The sequence below is a fragment of the Anguilla rostrata genome, chromosome 10, assembly GCF_018555375.3.
Source record: "Anguilla rostrata isolate EN2019 chromosome 10, ASM1855537v3, whole genome shotgun sequence".
NCBI classification, from domain to species: domain Eukaryota; kingdom Metazoa; phylum Chordata; class Actinopteri; order Anguilliformes; family Anguillidae; genus Anguilla; species Anguilla rostrata.
In genome coordinates, this window is record NC_057942.1 from 1,849,362 (window position 1) to 1,855,000 (window position 5,639).

Sequence of the window (5,639 nt, forward strand, 5' to 3'; positions counted from 1 at the left end):
CCGCGGCGGCAGCTGGCGAATCACGTGCCACCTCCACCCCCCCCCCCCCACCCCCACCCCCACCCCCACCACCCAGGCAAAAAAAAGCAATCAGCAATTATACCAGTTAGGAACCAGGCTGCTGGGTGCTGGAGTGTTGCTCTGAGGGTTGCAGAGTGGGGGGGTGGGGGGTTGGGGGGTGTTAGTGCTCTGGGTGGTTAAGCCAGAAACCAGTAAGTAATAGGTGTTGGGGTTGGGGTTGGGGGAGGGGGGGGTGTAGCGGCATTGATGAAGACGCAAATGAATAATGTTGGAGAAATAAGTTATCCCTTTCATTAATAGCACCCCCTCTCCCCCCCCCTTTCCCAGGTTTAATTAATTGTGGCCACCACCACCAGCCGAGCAGAGCGATTTATACGCGCTCTCAAACCGCCGGCAATTAGGCAGGGGCCACATCCGCGCGCGCTCGCCATTAACAACAATTTACTTAATTAGTCAGCGGTGATTTGTGTACCGACGGCTAATTCCTTAAGTGGCTGTCAGGGGTTAGACACGGAGACTTCTGCCCGAACCGTCCCCCTCAGCCCCGCCCTCTGAGCACACCGTGTCACGCTAGGGTGCTTCATTCATGCGTGCGCGTGCGTGTGTGTGTGTGAGTGAGTGAGTGAGTGAGCGAGCGTGTATGTGTGTGTGTGTGTGTACATGTGTGCAGGTGTGTGCGCTTTTCAAAACAGAAAAATAAGGGTCTTATCCTGGTCAGGGTAACGGGGGGTGTATGGAGCCTATCCCAGCATGCATTGGGGCGAGATGCAGGAATATACCCTGGACAGGCCGTCAGTCTATCGCAGGGCACACACACCATTCACTCACACACTCATACCTATGGGCAATTTAGAGACTCCAGTTAGCCTAACCTGCATGTCTTTGGACTGTGGGAGGAAACCCACGCGGACACAGGGAGGACATGCAAACTCCACACAGAAAGACCCAGGCCGGATTTTAACCCAGGACCAATCTGCCCTTAAAAATCATTATAAAATTATAATAACAAACTATATAGTACAGTACACATCACACCACGCGTTTGTCGGTGTGTCAACTCTCTGTACACCTTTTAGCAGGATTATGACACATGAAGTTTCCTTATGTCACATTTCCCACATGGTTTTAAATAATAAGAAGCAATTATATGTTTGTGGTGGTGGCCATGACGATGATGGCGGTTATGATGATGATAATTACGACACTGATGATCATAAAATTGAAATGTGCTTGCGCTGAATGTAATTTTAAAGCAATCATGTCGCGGGTAACCTTTTTCAAACCAATCTGCGCCCGGGGAAGGCGACGGCAGCGGCGTTGGGGGCCTGGCGCCTCAGAACTTTAATCAACGTTAATCAATCAGAGGGAGCCGGGCACAGTGGGCGGGGTTAGGGTTAGGGGGCGGAGCTCGCTCTCTGCCAGGAAAGGGTATCACAGGGGACCTGTGCAGAGCTTTATAAGAGATGTTCTGCTCCAATGAGAAAAACAAAAGCTGGAGGATGCTTTCATCTTCACCTGCACACACATATGCCTACACACACACACACGCACGGAGTGTCAAACACACATACACACACACACACACAAACCCGTACACAGACAGTCCACATAACACACACCACATCCCACACACACACATGCCCACCCCTCCACACACACACACGGGCACACCCCCACACACACACTCACACTCACACACACACACACACAAACAGCCCCCCCCTACACACACACACTCACACACACACACACTCTTCTCCGGGTTTGACACAGGGCAGGGCTCTCCAGCTGTTTCAGCCGCGGCGGCGCTAAAATTAGCCGATTATCCAATTGAAGAGCGGCAGGCAGGATGGCGGTAATTACCGGCTGATTGGCAGAAGGGCGGCAATTAACGGGCTTGGGCTCTTTCAGTGGGGGAGGGAAAAAAAAGGAAAAAGAGCGAAAACACACACAGTGGCTTCTTTACAAATCCCCGCAGTGGCTCTGAGGCCCGGGGAGGCGGAGCTTTAACTGCACAGCGCCCCTTCGTCGCTAACGGAGGCTAGCTAGCTCTCCGCAGCCGGACGCGCGGACGCCGTCACACCGCGCGCGCTGACGGGTCCTCCCGCGGGGACGGAGACTATCCCAGCATGCTCGTGGCTACCTGACCGGGCTACGGCAGGTCTGTATTTGCTGCTCTTTCTCACTGCGGGGGCGGGGGGGTAATGATTTAATTAACGTACGGTATGTGCAGTGGTGTGGCGATCGATGTACTGTACTGCAAACCCTGGTTTTACCAAACCCAGTTTTAGGAGTTTGCCGGTACAGCACAGAGAGGGGTAAAGACCCGGGTTCAGGATCCGGGGAGAGCGGGAGAGAGGGGTAAAGGATCCGGGGAGAGAGGAAGAGAGAGATAAAGACCCGGGTTCAGGATCCGGGGAGAGAGGGAGAGAGGGATAAAGGATCTGGGTTCAGGATCCGGGGAGAGAGGGAGAGAGGGAGAGAGGGAGAGAGGGATAAAGGATCCAGGGGGAGAGGGAGAGAGGGATAAGGATCCGGGTTCAGGATCCGGGGAGAGAGGGATAAGGATCCGGGTTCAGGATCCGGGGAGAGAGGGCTGATCGATACTCCTGCAGACGGTCTGATTAATGAGCCGTCGCTCCTGCCGTTTGTTTTAAAGCCCAAAGACAGGCCTTCAGAGTGGGGCTCTTTACGAGGTTAATAAAACCCTAACTGCGCTCATAAAGGGGACCGAGCTGGTGACACACCCGCCCCAGCCCGTCTCTACGCCTCACACGCGTACCGCAAAGTCACTGCGTGCGCTCCTCTCAAAATCCCCCACCCCCCATCCCCCTGCAGCTCCGCCCCCCATCCCCCTGACTCCACCCCCATCCCCCTGCACCTCCACCCCACCCTCACCTCCACCCCCCATGCGCCTCCGCCCCACCATCCCCTGCACCTCCACCCCACCCTGCAGCCCCCCCATCCCCTGCACCTCCACCCCCATCCCCCTGCACCTCCACCCCCACCCCCTGCGCTCCGCCCACCATCCCCCTGCACCTCCCACCTCCACCCTGCACCTCCACCCCCACCCCTGCACCTCCACCCCCACCCTGCATCTCCCCCCCACCCCCTGCACCTCCCCCCACCCCCCTGCACCTCCACCCCCACCCCCTGCACCTCCCCCCCACCCTGCACCTCCACCCCACCCCATCCCCCTGACTCGGCCACGCTGAACACTGTCAGTTCCCCTCTGGTCACTGATACTCATCTCTGAACCCAGCGGTTTGGAGCAGGTCAGAAATCAACTCAGATAAATATAGAAAAACCCTTTAAAACCCCTTTTAAACCCTTTAAAATCCTTTAAAATCCTTTAAACCCTTATAAAACTCCTATCACCACAATCCTGATTAGTAAACCCAGTGACACCGAAACTTCGCACGATAAAATCCGCTATATTCACACATTACAATATTACAACGTGACCTCTGCAAAGTGGCTGGGAAATAGACTATGAAAGAGAGGGGGGGGGGGGGAGAGACAGAAAGAGAGCAGGAGAGAGAGAGAGAAAGAGAGGGAAACATAGAGAATGAGAGAAAATTGCCGTCAAAGAGCATAGATAATTTGCTGAACCGAAACATATCAACAAAGCAACATGAATTAATAATAAACGCAAAAACAACAAAAGAAACCAAATGTCGCATTAAGAACCACCATGAAAATGCAGAAAAGGGCAGACACAGTGAGAGAGATAGAGAGAGAGAGAGAGGAGAGAGAGAGAGAGAGAGAGAGAGAGAGAGAAGGAGGGCTCTGATAGGCTCGTGTGTGTTCTGTGGATCATCCACACAGTGCAGCAGTCAGAGCAGAGTTTAGGCCGGATTGTTCCTGACCCGTACGAGCTCAGGTGGAATAATCCAATCGGGAGTAATAACAGGGCCCCCCCCCTGCAGCCCGAGTCTGGGGCGGGACGAGCCGGGATCAGGGGCAGTCTGCTGGTTTCTATTAGGGGTGAGTGTTACCAAAAGCCTCCCAAATCCCAAAATTTCCCATCTAGAGGTCCGCCCCGAGAAAGTCGCTGGAGACGCTAATCTCTCCATTTTCTCACTTCTGCACAGGGACACACTCTGGGAATGTTGTGGGAATGTTGTGGGAATGCCGCTGGGAATGCCGCTGGGTTTCCGGATGGAACTGGGTTCCCTGTTTGAGTGGCGTTCGACCACAAACGAAGCACAGGCCCGTATCTGAGTTGAGCCGACTTGTGTCTTACAGAAAAAGGTTTTTACAGTTGAATGTAACGAAAGGAAAATAAAAAACAATATGCAATGCAAGCTTTAAGAACAAAACACTCTGTTTGTGCCTCTGTGTGTCATCACTCAAAACAAAAATACTAAAATAAAAAATGGCGGGGTGTCCTCCCAGCAGGAGCCGGGCTGTTGTGCTGAGACCCCGGAGCGGGGGAGGTTTCGGGGAGCGGGGCGCCCCTCAGTTGAGCGGGGTGCCGAAAGTCGAACTGAAGCACCCCTCCTGCACGTGAGGCCCAGCACATGCGCTCCAGATGGGCCCCGGCCCGAAACGCAGACACCCCCCTACGCCCCCCCCCACCACGCCCCCTCCACCCCCGCCCTCCCCCCTCCCTCCCCCGCCCACCGCCCCCCCCCCCCCCCCCCACCGCCTGCTCCCTCACTCGCCCTCGACGGTCTCATGCAAGATCTCAGAGAAAGAAAAAAAAATTCCATAATTTTTTTAAATTTTATTTTCTAAGCGAAGACACTAGGCTATAACTTCTCCCTGAGCGTCATTAAGATATAAAGGTTTATGCGCTTACCTTTAAACTGCTGTACACCCTGGGCTTTATGAAAATTAATCGTTTTGGGCCTTCTTAATTTCTTTGGCAGACACTCATCTGAACTGGACTTGCATTATAATTTTTTTTTTTTTTTTTTTTTAAATGCTTCGTTCACTTGTACATTTCAAACCTGCGCACTTTTGCAGACAAGTTTGTCTGCTTAACCAACCGAGCCAGGTCTCACCTGGAATGAGATTGAAGGCATTACAGGATGAAAGATGGCATTCAGATGCACTGGAAGCGTCTACATGAAGGGCTGTGATCTGCTAACGATTCCCTTACACGTGTAGCTGTGCAGAACCTTTAAAGATCATTCCAAACTCCAGTGAAAACATGATTATACAAATGAACGAATGAACAAACGAATGAATGAATGAATGAATGAATGAATGAATGAATGGAAAAAATTTCAGATCCTTGCAGTCTGTTTTCTCTATGACACGGTGATGAAAAACAAAATCGTCCAATACCAATACTGCGTACAAAACTAATAAACTCATTATGTTTTTACAAAAAATATATCACGTTTTATCAGGGAGTCAATTAGCCAGTTAACCCAATTAAGAAATACCATTCTGGGCCTCTTGTGGACGGCACTGTTTCATAACTGCTAGTATACTTGTATACTTACAGGATACCAGTCAGTATGTATAACTGGTATCCTGTAAGTATACTTGGGAAGTATACTTGGGAATATTCTTATTTTTCTCACATGGGCATTAAGGAGTGCACTAATCTTTATTTATCTGATTAGCGGTGAGAGGGGTGTCAGACAGGGCGCCTCTGTCCCCCC